The following is a 12704-nucleotide window of genomic DNA, read 5'->3' as shown; positions in this document are numbered from 1 at the left end:
TTAGTGCCTTCACTCCTCTGTCATCACCAGTCCCTGAGAGCAATCACCACCCACCAACAGTTCCTCGAGATAAGACCGAGCCAGCTGGGAGAAGAAAGCCTTTGATATTTCCCTGCCTTGCTGAGTAAGTATGCCATAACAATAATACTTTGAACTTTTACAGCACCTTTTCATACCAGGGTCTGAGTGCTCCACAAACATTCATTCCCCAAGCCTCATACCACCCATTCGAGGAAACAATTTTTTTTATTGTACCACTTTTATAGGCCAGATCTTCCAAAGAGCTCAGCACCCATTTTGCCTACGCTCGAGAAATCATTTGCTTTGCATGAAAGAACTGCAGTATCTGGGCTGCCACTTTAGATACCTGTGGCCAATATCAGTAACATCTACCCAACTCCTGCCCCAAAACGCTTACGTCCTGGACTCCTGCACGTGTGCGCCTATAAAGCTCAAACACTTGTAAACTGCTTGTCTCCTGTTTATAACCCACAGGGACCCCCAGGAGCCTCCTGAAGAGAATTTCTCTGACAAAGGAAAACTTCATCAAAACGACCCTAGTTTTAGTCAGGCCTTTCTGTTGTCTGTAGCCATTTTGTTAGCTAATGTAAAACATTGCAAGAAAAGTAGATGTATTTGTTTTGTTCATCAGAACTATTCTCTGTGATGCTATTATATTTGAAAACAGAGCAAGAACATACTTGTCGCAGTTATATGCAAGCATACAATAGATAAATAAAAAGAGAGATGCTACATCCCAGATAGGCATTGTATTTTGCTTTGGTAAAGCATGCAACGGGATTAAACTTTGATTTTCATCTCCCGTCTGCCTTCTCAGTGAGAAAATACAGTCAAAGCCAATTCTGGAGTTGATCTATCTCTATGGAAAGTTGATTTTAAAGTGGTGCCAAATGTCAGTGAAGAATCACAGTTAAGGTTTCCACACTAATAACAACACTGTCTTTGCAGGGAGGGTGAGCTAAGAGTGCACTCTGCAGCCCAGAGGACAACATACATGCCTTGCAGTTCCTGGTCCATTCAGGGAGTATACACATTTTCATTTCGGTAAGGACGCCATCTGTATAGCATTCACAGTCTTCAGCTCTAACCCCTACCCCATGTCTGGCCAGAGCATCCAAAGGGTAAAGCCTTTAAGCTTTACATGGGATACAGCATTTGAGTCCTGCTCCAAAGTAGAACAATCCACTGATTCCTTCAGCTCTCATTTCTCCTGATGCTACTGAAAATCAATGAATACCCTTGGCCTGTTTAATTTTTTGGCACTGTAACTATGTTGGTTGTTCCTGGGAAATACAGTTATTAGCTGTTCCTCTTCCTGAAGTATGCCAAAGTCTTTGGTCATTCAAATCCCATGAATTCGAGGCATATAATTCATACGCTTGTGGCAGTGACCCTGGTTTCTTAAAATTGAAGAGTAAACTTCAAACATACAGTTGCTTATCCAAGCCAAACTTCTAATCTTTTGAGATTTACCCATCACAAATCATAAGTGCAGAGTGAAAAAAAGGGGGAAATGCAGAGTGATAGAGCCAAGCTAAAATCTGTCAAATATATCATCTCTTCAAGTAAGGCTGGACTAACATGAAAACGGGAGACAGCCTGATGACTGCTTGAACTTCCTTTAACATGTACTCCTGGGAAAAGAGAAAAAGACACCAAAGATTGAATTTAAAAAAAAAAAAAGAGAGAGGAAAAAGAAGAAACAGTATGAAAACTGTTTGAACAGTCTTTGAACTGCTGGGAAGATGTGCCCTCCAAATCACTTTCTTAACTTTTCCTGTAATTCAACAGCTGTGTTTCTCACAGCTCACATCTCAGAGTGGACCAGCAGAGGTGACTGGGCATATAAGAATAACACTGACGGGAAGGTATGTATGGAAGGTGCTAATCTTTTGTCATGTAATCACTTATCAGATAACCTCCAATTTTGAAAAGACAGTCATTCATTTTAAAACAAAGATCAAACTTACTGTTGCCAAGAAGCTCTGACCAGCTTATAGTTTAGCTTTAGTGCTCAAAAAAATCCTCATAATTAAGATGAAAGAGATCCAACTTGTGTAAATCGGCATAGCCCCAACTTCCCTGCAACACAGACTGCAGCTGAGCATCAAGTACTCCAGCGTACGTCTCTGTCCGCGAACTGAGCTTCTCTGCCACTGCCACCAAAGGGTAATTGTCCTCCCTCTAGCCAGTCACTGCGTCAATAAGGCAACCGAAGGTGAACTGATAGAAATCAATCCGCCTCTCATTAGCGAGATGAATAGAAGTATGCCGGGGAGAGGCATCGATGAAAGGGTGAGAAGACGTGTGAAGAACTGATTAAAAGAGGGATTGAAGAAGGAAGTGACTACTTTTTCAGATACTTTAGAATAAACTTTGGAGTACTTTTGGATAAGTGTCTCACATGAACAGTGTTACATACGTTCTGAGTATACACGCTTCTAGATAAAACGAGTTCAGGGAAGATGTCTCCTGTCAGACTCCGAAGTGAGGCAGGTGCTCTTATGTCTTCAGATATTTCATAAAGGCTAGTTTTAAAATAAGAACCATACATTTTTCATATAATGAGCATCAGAGTACGTAGGTGTACTGAAACTGAGCCACTGAACACGCACAGACGTTCTAGTTATATTTGTGTGCATTTATACTTGCTTGCACTCAGGCACACACAAGCACACACAAATAGCATGCATGCTTGCATGAGAGCCACTTATAAATACTCATTTCCCTTTTAACTTCTAGGCAGCATATTCCTATATTTGTAGCCCAGATTACTTGCAAGGAGCAAAAAGTGACTTGTCTATAAGCAGAAATAGAGATGAGGAATTTTTTCACTCCAAGTATATTATTGAAGTAGTTCTGGAGCAGCTAGTATGGACACAAGAAACGGTATGGCTGTGCTGCTGGGGAGCCGCTTGTCTCGGGCCGAGCACCTTGCATTTTCACAACACAAATATGGCATTGCTGCTTCTGGGACACAGGCCAGCTCATTTAAATGCCGCGCTCAAGAGATGGAGAAAAGGCAATTTGCCACGACACCTTTTCCATCTTGCTTCCTAGCTCACTGCTGCGGTTACAGATGGCCAACATTTGTGTCTTAAACATTTATCTTGCAAAATATAGACTTTTGCATAAAAAGTATTTAGTGCTGCAAAATATTTCCCTTAAATTTAAATTTTCATCTTGTTTCAATTTTTAGAAAACATTTTGAAATTTCAGATGTTGTTTTTTCTCCTTTTTGTCACCTTCCATCTGTCTCTCACTCTGTTTCTGAACACAGTAGATGTTTGCCAAGGCTGGAGGATTCGGGGGAGGAGGGTCATTTTCTCTTTTTTTTTTTTTTTTTCCACTTTGTAATTATTTAAAGCTTTACCTATACTGTTAGTGAGGTGCATTCAGTTTGACTAGCACAGGTTCTCAGCATCCTACCACACCTCACCATGAAGTAAGTACAAGGCAATTAAAAGGTGGTATTAGAATCGTCTTTGTTTCTCCTTTACCCGCTCTGTCAGTTTCCTGAAGCTTGCAAAATTACAAATTGGATGTAAAAATTGGTAAGCACTTTTTAAAATCTGGACATTGGGTGTTTTCTTGCAGTCAGTGGCAGATGGAAACTATTATTGGGAAGAAACAGAAGTGAAAATTTTTACAAATATTTTGGGTGAAAGAATGCGCTTTGTCCCAATTTGAACTCTGAAATATAAACGACTTCAAACTGAAATGAGTCTTTTAAAGACTCCACTAATTATCTCTGTGCCTTGTGCACGCAAGTTGAGAGCAGGGTCCTGACAGGCTTTGGCTGAAAAGCAGGGTTTCAAGTTCACAAGAAACCTCGTCTTTTCACAGTTGGGCTACATCCTGAGTCAGACCGAAATGAGTAGCTTTCAAATTCCTGGTGAACCGGAATTTCTGAGAATATTTTATTATGAATACACCAGAACATGTTGCTTCTAAAATAAAGCCTGTTTCCTGGGAGCTCCAGATTCCTAGGCCTGCAGCAGTCCTCAAGGAATCAAGATGTACATGTTTTGCTGCTAAGTGTATTTGAGATGTACCAGTTTATTTTTTGACAGAATTCATTGCCAGGCTTAGTGACAGCATAGAGAATTCAAGATGAGCTCCTTCAGCACAGTAAATCTGTATTTTATAACTTAACTTTGCTTTTTCAAAAAAAATGCTAATTCACCCATCCTGGAGTGGCTGCACTTTGCTCCTGTACGTTTAAAGTAGCCAAGACATTTGTTTAAAGATTGTATTAGAATTTTTGGCTAATTTCAAGGCTTCCACTGGAGCCTACATGTGTCTCGTGTTTGCTTTTTGCTTGTGGGTTCCCTGGTTTATAGTGACGCAAACTAGTTCAGGTCATGCAGAGGTACCGTGAGAAACAGGATGGATCCTGCACGTCCTTCCAAAAGGTTTGTAATATTAAGGAAAAACCTTGTTAAGAGAAAGAGAGCATGCATCTGATGACAAGTATATATTCCCATCGGGTAATTTGCAGAGAAGCGTATCAGCTGTTCAGGCACGCAAGATCAGGCTTTTATGTGGGTCTTACTATGACACTCATGGACAAAGCTCATCGAGAGCAGTTCTAGAAAGCTGCTCTTGCATTTCTTAGCACCTAAATGATTGTTATATACTACGTGTACAAGGTGGCTAATGACTGCTTTTGCCAGATTTTTTATAATTTGTGGCTATTATGAGCAACTGATGGTGTTTTGGCCATCCGCGTGAAGATAGGAAAGGCTGCCAGCAATCTGACTCTTCCCATGCTTACATGCAGCAACCCGAGAGCGCCCGGGCTTTGTGCTCGGTTGGGTTATGAGCGCAGGGGGGTCACCCCGCCGGGAACGGCGGCAGCGGCCTCGCTGCAGGGCAGCGCGGGAGGAAACGCAGAACAATCGGCAGGGAAATCAAACCCAAAATAACAAGCTGGCCTCCTCGAAAGAAAGGTCACCGCTTGAAAGCCAGTATTTGAGAGCAGGGGGGAGAAAAAGAGTGAGCAAAGAAGATTCAATGCCTCTGCAGTTCCAGATAATTCCTTTTTGTAAGTAAAACAATGCAGGAGAACAATGCAAATACTTGCAGTGCTTTCGAGGCAGTAGATTAATTTTTATTTTTTTTCTTATAGAAAGTAAATTGGAACTGCTTCCATAAACAATAGGCATTGGCTACAGAAGAAAGTGTGAGCTTTTGCAGAGATTTAAAAATAACCAAAAGTAAGGAGCGTATTGGCAAAGCGTTGTGTTTTCTCAGAATAGTAAGGAAAATGCGATGCAGCCTCAACATTTGAGGAAGAGAAAAGCTAAGAAAGCAGATTGGGAGACATAATGTGGTAAACTTCAAATCTGCCAAATTTTGTTTTAGAAGCCAGTGTTTGATGATAGGTTACTTCATGATGGGAAGAGTGAAATGGATTGCAGACTTTGCCAACTCTTTCCCCAAACATTTAAAATCTTTCAAAATATTGTTCTCCAGTAGACCAATTTATTCCAACAAATTATACTGCCATGTACTTGTGTCCCAATTCAGTTTGGTGCTTAAAGCTGCCCATACCTGAATATTCATGAATTCCAGGCAAAAATCATGGTTTGCTGTGTTCATGCAGTAATTGGCACAGGGTGCAAGAGCACAGCACAAATAAAAAACCACCCCAAACCCCAATGCATTAACCTCAGCAGCTTTAACTTTTTAAAGGCGTGTACTTTGCTTTATCTAGCACTAAAAAAAAAAAGTTATGTTGGTGGTGTTACCTGATTCCTGACCTCTCTAATTACACTAGTGCCAGCATTACGGCAGCTGCAGTTCTGCTGCTGGAGAGGGCTCTTGTACTGGTAAAGCTTATTTGATTTTTCTGAATGAAAATAGGCTGCCCAGTATGCCCCAATATATAGCAGTAAAACACTGGCTGCAGTAAAGAGGATTTGGTGCTTTAAAGCAGCAAAATTTTATTATAGTGTCGGCGAGTCTTCAATGAGGTAATAGTCACAAAAAGGTCAATATTACAGCCAAAAGGCCTCTATCAGATAGATGTTGAGGAAAAAGAGACACTGATATTTTTGTGCTGGCTATCTGTGTTGATAAATGCAAGTTTAATTACTCTGTATAGCTTTCATTTGCAGTAAGTGCCTGTATGCTTCTTTATTTCCTTCTCCCATTAGAAATATAACATTGCTGAGAAAGAGTTGAAGGTTTTAGGTATTTCAATATTAGTGTCCACCTTTCCTGTCCCTTGCGGTTGAGCATCAGTCTGTACCTTTTAATTTTCCTTTGACTTTTGCAGTTGAACTTCTCTAAAGTTCAGAACGACTTAAAATGACTTTTGGGATATATGTTTTGTCTTGTAAAGTTTCCTGGCAAACTGCTAGCCTGCACCAGTGAAAGCTCACAGCAACTGGCCATCTGAACCTACTCCATCAAGCTTTAAGCAGAGCAGCGACGGCCGTAACTCGGTTTCTTTATGATAAACCTCAGGGAAGAAGGTAACTGAAGGGATTCAGAGCCTCCTCCCTCTGAGGGGATGTTACACTGCACAATCAGCTTGAATCCTGGCCCTGACTGGTCTCCTGGGCATGGCCCTTAAATTCAGGATCAGGCCCTTTGGGCCCCTCAGGTCAGCACAGAGGGCTCCCCCAGGGTCCCTCCCTTGGGTCGCTATGGATAGGCGCACATCTGCAGCCGCCTTCTTTGGGAAACAGCAGAGAAGCTGGACCGTATAGCCGTTAGCAGAAAACGTGGGTAGAGCGGCTCTGTCAAAATTTGGGATTCAAGTGCAGGCTTCAATGGGAATGCTAACACAGTCTAAAGGGCTCACTCAAATCTCTTCCCGGCTGGTACAGCATCAAAGACTGCCCGTGCTGATGGGTGGATGTTGACCAGGCTGGTGGTATCAACCCAGGACCAGATGAACACCTTCTCACAGCATGGATGGAGACCCCGACTCATGGAAATGATCCTCTCCAGCTTAACAGTCAGGTAAATTGTCCGGAGGCTAATGAGCGTGTGCTTGACATAATCAGAAGGCTTTCGAACCTTCAGGGCTAACGATCTTGCACCTTCAGAGCTACAATATCACTCAACTCTTTTCTCAGGCATATAATCGTTTCTCAAACAGACAATATCCCTCTTGGAGGTCCCTGGCCGCCATGCCACGTGCATTAGAAAAGCTGGCAGGTAATCCTGTCAGTGTGAAGAGGGCTGCAACTAGGTAGCCATCAGGAAAACATGAGGGTTTCAGTAGTTTCTGAAGCCTGAGGAATAGGAAAGGGTCCCTGAGCTAAGCAAGAGCAAGCCCAGTCACACAGAGGTCTGGCTGTTATGATTTAAGGTAGCTTTGGTGATTAACTGTAAAAGCAGGATAAAGAGCGCTGTACGGGAGACAAATAGCTCTTTATGTAAGACATCACCCAGGGCACCATGCCAGGCTATCACGGCCAGATTTGAAAGTATTCAGTATTTTGTATATCACGATGGAAACTTTTGAAAAATAGACTTCCTCTTCAGTACATGTAAGTGACACCTGGCAATTTGTACACTGCCGTCGTGCCAACCTGTGCTCCTCTCCTTCTCTCCCTACTTCTGTAGGCACGACACGGGAGCAGCAGTAGGGAGGAGCTGATTTGTCCTGGGGGGCTTGTGGCAGGCAGCGCAGCTTGTGCGAGTGCCTCGGCAAGCAGTATCCAAGCTCCAGCAGAACCCAGGGTCTGTGGCACCAGGACTGCTGGACAGGGCCTCTCAAAAATATGAGCAATGATTGAGACCTAAGGGCCCAGCGGTGTCAACTTTGAGAACAGCAGTGATTTCCAACCATTTCTTCTGTCTACGCTTCCAGTGCTCAATCAGTCTAATTACTGCTGGGCCCTTGCCCGTCGTGTTATGAAATGCTTCAGAGGTTAAAAAAAAAAAAAAAAAATCAAACTGTGGTCTAAACCTCAGGAGGAAGAAGGCATCTGTCAGGACAAGCTCTTACCAGAAATGGTATAAAGAATCCTTGTTTACTAAATCTTTCAAATCTGTAGCTAGTTCAAAGACACCTCGCAGTCCTCCTCATTAGAAGAGCAAAAGAACAACCGAAAAGCCCTCAGCTTAACTAATTAAAAGCAGTAGCTTTGTGTGCTGTGGTGTGGCAGGCATTCATATGTTGGATTTTTTTCTTTTGCATCTACCAATGGTAGAGGAAAGTTCCTTCCAAGGTGATAATTCTGCCCCTGTATTGAAATGTGAACAAAAGGAAACTTTTTCCATTGGATTTGGATTTATTCCCATCATTTGTAAACAGTGTTAAGATAAAGATAACGCATGCAGTGAGTGTGTCATGAGTTACCATGAGTGATAAAAGATCTTAAGGCAGTTAGAAGGCAGTTTGCTCTTCAACATACTGTTTTTTTCTTGAAGGTGTATCCTTGAAGTATGTGAGAGCAGAAAAGAGTTAAAATAGCACTGCAGTCCCCTACACAGAAAATACCCAGGGAAGTGAAACACAGCCAAATCGTGGCATTCATCTGCAACACAACTGAGAGCATCAGTCAAGTGAAGAGGACGAGCATTGCAGCAGCTTTTCCATTTAGCAAACACGGTAATAATGACAATCGCTATCACCCTTTTCTTGACAACTGAGATAGGGCTGGGGACAATAACCTGCAGAGCTTGACACTTCTTACAGCCAGGTCTCCTGCTGAGCCACAGCTGCTGTGACGCCTGCCCCGGGATGGCCACCACTCACTGATTTCGGTGAAAACTAAATTGTGTACGGGCACGCTGCAAAATCACTAGCTTAGGTCCCACTAAAGCATGGCTTTGGTACTCAGGCATTTCTCCCCCGCCCATCCCTTGTATAATTTCTGCAGGGGATTCATTACGAATTAATTCTTTCTCCTTTTTTATTTCCAAGGAATATCAGTTGACATTCACAGCCTCTCCAGTGCTCCCCAAGCTTCGTATTACACCTGAGCGGTCATTTGCAGTGCCGGAATCTGCCCTGTACTTCAGCTTAAGGGAAAAGCTACACATTGCTTGAGTTTTGGAGAAACGCTGGAGCATTCAGCTGTAATTTTTTCTTGTGTTATACGTCTTCAAGGTTTATTCATATTATACTTTGCAAATTACAAAACAACGTTGCTATTTATTAAAAACAATAGTGCTCTCATAATTTTGATGGAAAAACAATGGCGCAGGGGTGATGATTACTAAATATAACTCCCACGTCTTCCCCAGGGCCTGGGCAGAGCGAGGTGGAGCTCGGCGGCGGAGCCTCCCTGATCGTTCCATGGATATTGGCACCAGCAGCACCTGGGGTCCACGGCAAAACTCTTTCCTCCAGAGGCCAAGAGCTGAGTCTACAGTTTCAAGCAGGGTAATCGCCTTTCCGAGGCAATAATGAGCACTTCCTAAAAGCAGCCGTTTAAGATGGCTCAGAAGCAATGGCAAGAATGTGGTTAAAAGTTTGGCCCATAAATCCGGCTTCTGCACATGGCAGGGAAGAGACACCCTGTGATAAAACACCAGCTGGACACTTCCCAACCTGATTGCCTCTTGCACTATTATTGTGCAAAAAGATATAGCGGAGAGAAATTATGCTTATTCAGGGAGAGCCATATTTTTAGGCTGTTTAAAATGCAGAGGGTATGTTTTAAGGCCTGTAAACACGAGGTCAGAAACCAAGAGCTCCAGAGTTTGTACTGCAGTTATCTGCAGCGCTGATTTCTTCTGCGCTTTATATGAACTGTGCCCCGGGGTACTAAGCGTTACGGCACGTTACGGGGAGTGGAAGAAGCAGATCTGAGGAAGGTGCATTGGGTACAGCACAGCACAGAGCATTTTTCCAGCCCGCAAACGCTGGCCTTGCACTACAAACTGGTCTGCTGTTGCCATCTGCTGGAAAAATCCTCATGTAGTCAAAATATGGTGAGGAGGAGCGTATCTGTTCTTATTACAGAAATACTTGTCTGTGTCTGTGCTTTTTAAGACAGGCTTTTTCCCTGTAGGTCCTGTATGATCTGCCAAAGAACTACATATGCTCCAGACATACGTACATGTGCATGCTGAACACACGGTGTCTGGGCAGCAACTGCACAGCTCTGGGGTCAGTTTGAATTCTTACGTACTCCTACTGCACTCTGCACAGTAAAACACCTTCAACCAAGACCAAGGTAAGAGCAAAACTATTTGTCCCTGAAATGCCTGCTACTAGAGAACCAAAAAAGTATCCTTCCAAAGGAAATTATCCTTCCTCTCTCTTGCAACTCTTCCATTCCCCTCTTGCTGTACTGTGCCAGCAGGCCTATTACCTGAGCTGTGCAATGCCCATTCTGCACATGTTCACACAAACTACAGAAACCTTTACATGAGGAGGAGACCTAAGGACCCTGTCCATCGCAGCACGTTAAATCTAGGATTTATTTTTATTTCTACACTACGTTTTCTCTTTTTCTTTCTTAAACTGTCACGCTTGGAGAAATATTTCTGCAGTCCACTCCTATGGGATTTTCAGAGGCATTGGATATAACTTTCTTCTCCCTTGGATAGCTTTTACTCACGGTAGGAGTCTTCAGAAATCCTTTCCTTTTCTTAAAGATTCCGTGGCTAATCGTTCTGTAAAATGTAAGAGCACATAATATTGTGGGACAGGCAAAATCTCCTCTTCTTGCTTGCAAGCAGCCTTAAGACAGACAGGTTGCTGGTTGCCACAGGCATTCTTAACACCATGTCATCAGGCTCCAATCTAATCTACGAAGTGTAATTGCCATGGTGTTAAATCAGTTGTTGGTGGCTGATCACCTCCAGCTTGCAGGATTGCATGAGTCTGAGCTGGTGCTAACAAAGGCAGGAAGGTTTTAGAAAACATCTCTGCTGCTGACAGGGTTTTAAAGTCTCGTACTCAAAGGAGAAGTCAATGGGGTGTGAATCCACCCGCACCAAAGCTGAGAATAACAGGACCCATGACTGCTCTGTCTCTAAGCTCCACTTACACTACATATAAACTGTCCTGTAATGTGCCTTTGGATTCCAGAAGAAGGGATATTTAAGGCTGAGACCCTGGCCAGAGGTGCTATGGACTTTTTCACGTAGCACAGGGAATTGTCACTGCCACTTTACCAGGTGGAGAAGGTTTAAAGGCAAGGCAAGTTAGCCCGGACCCAAGAGAGTATTGACTGTGTTCATTGGCCTCTAGTTGGCTGAGCATGGGGACAGAGCCAACTTGTACATTTACAAGCCTATTATTTAAACAACCTCTGTTAATCTTCACTGGCAGAGCTAAGCATCTTTAATAATGCTGATCCACTGATTTCAAACTAACATACACAGACCCCAAGTATCTACTGTGGCTTCTAGGAGTTCTTGTATGAAATAGCAGAGACTCTGCAACCTGGCTGTGCCATGACCTTCTTTTGATCTCCATTCCTTTTTTCTTACTGCTGCTTTTTCTGTAGATATTAAACACTGCATCAACACTTTTGTTATTTGATCCTGCCATGAAAGCTAATGCATGGGTACTTGCTGCTCAGTTCAGAAGAAGAGCCTGTGACCTGCTTTTACTCTCCATGTAAGGACTATTTTAATCAATTATCCATCCAAAGAGCTCTTGAACTACATCTTCAGGGCATACGTATTTCTCCTTAGATGCCTATCTTGACATAGCTAAGATGCATGGGGAAGACCTAGAAGTATCAGCCCATCTGCTGTTTTCAAGCTCCTACTTTGTGCTGGGATAACGTGTTCAAATGGATTGTGACAGGCTTTCAAACATCATCTCTCCAAGCAGGTCTGTTTCTTCTGGTTAAAGGTTAAAGGAGGCTTTCAAAAGTACTCCTAGCATGGAGTCGCTTAACTGTTTAAGTGGAAAGTGGCCTGCCAGCTTCTATGAGTGGTACAGTGAACTCCTGAGGGACTTTCCACTGTTAAGAACTCACCTCTTAAATCTTGGTGCTGCCATGTTTGCTGAATATGAATGGACAGTCTAAAAATGTCCTTAGAGCTGATTGTGTGCCTGCTTTGGTACATCAGACCATTACTGCGAAGATGCCAGGTGGTACAAATCTACAAGAGCAAATTAACACTGGATAGACTTTAGAAGGAATGGTTCTTTCCCCAGCACTGTTGTCTGCACTGATGTATCCAACTAGATTTGTCATATATATGACAAAATATAGATATTAAATATATATATATATAAACTCTAACTGGCATCTTGATCCCATTACAGCAAATCTAACTGTTCTTGTGCATAACCAATAGCAATAAATCCATAAGCGAGGGTCTAGGTGTGCAATCAAGTATCATTTCAACTTACCAAGATTTAGCTGTTTTATCAAGCCAGCTGCTCAGAGAGACACCACATAGCTAAATAAAAAAAATTTCATAAGGTGTATTCACTAAGTCTGCACTTTTAGCATGCCAGTCTTCATTGCCTGATACCCTTTAATTCTGTTACGATGGACAAGAGCTTCTGCGTGCACTATTTCCACTGAATCTGCCTATCTCTACTCCTACCACTGACTAATTGTTTTGGCTGTCTCAGGATGACCTCTGAAAAGATATAATCTTTGTACCCAGATGTAAGAATTTGATTCTCGACAAAACACATCTATCATCTAAAAGATGAGGATGGAAAAGGATAAATAATCATAGTTTTGCACGTCCAAAAATGCAATGCCCCCACCCCAACAAAATCCTACTTTCCAGCC

At 42.7% G+C, this 12704-nt stretch overlaps 2 long non-coding RNA genes across 2 annotated transcripts; both read left to right on the top strand.

Annotated features, from left to right (window-relative positions):
- Positions 1 to 869: 869 nt before the first annotated feature.
- On the top strand, positions 870 to 6887 carry LOC142407842 (uncharacterized). The gene is made up of 3 exons (XR_012775074.1): positions 870 to 1065; positions 1813 to 1889; positions 6371 to 6887. It is a non-coding gene; the product is annotated as an uncharacterized LOC142407842 (long non-coding RNA).
- An 8-nt stretch (positions 6888 to 6895) lies between these two features.
- LOC142407841 (uncharacterized) lies at positions 6896 to 10287 on the top strand. Its single transcript, XR_012775073.1, has 4 exons — positions 6896 to 6996; positions 8416 to 8596; positions 9235 to 9373; positions 10005 to 10287. It is a non-coding gene; the product is annotated as an uncharacterized LOC142407841 (long non-coding RNA).
- Positions 10288 to 12704: the final 2417 nt, after the last annotated feature.

Source organism: Mycteria americana, chromosome 3 (genome assembly GCF_035582795.1).
Source record: "Mycteria americana isolate JAX WOST 10 ecotype Jacksonville Zoo and Gardens chromosome 3, USCA_MyAme_1.0, whole genome shotgun sequence".
Classification (NCBI taxonomy): Eukaryota; Metazoa; Chordata; class Aves; order Ciconiiformes; family Ciconiidae; genus Mycteria; species Mycteria americana.
This window is presented reverse-complemented; position numbering and strand designations above follow the sequence as displayed.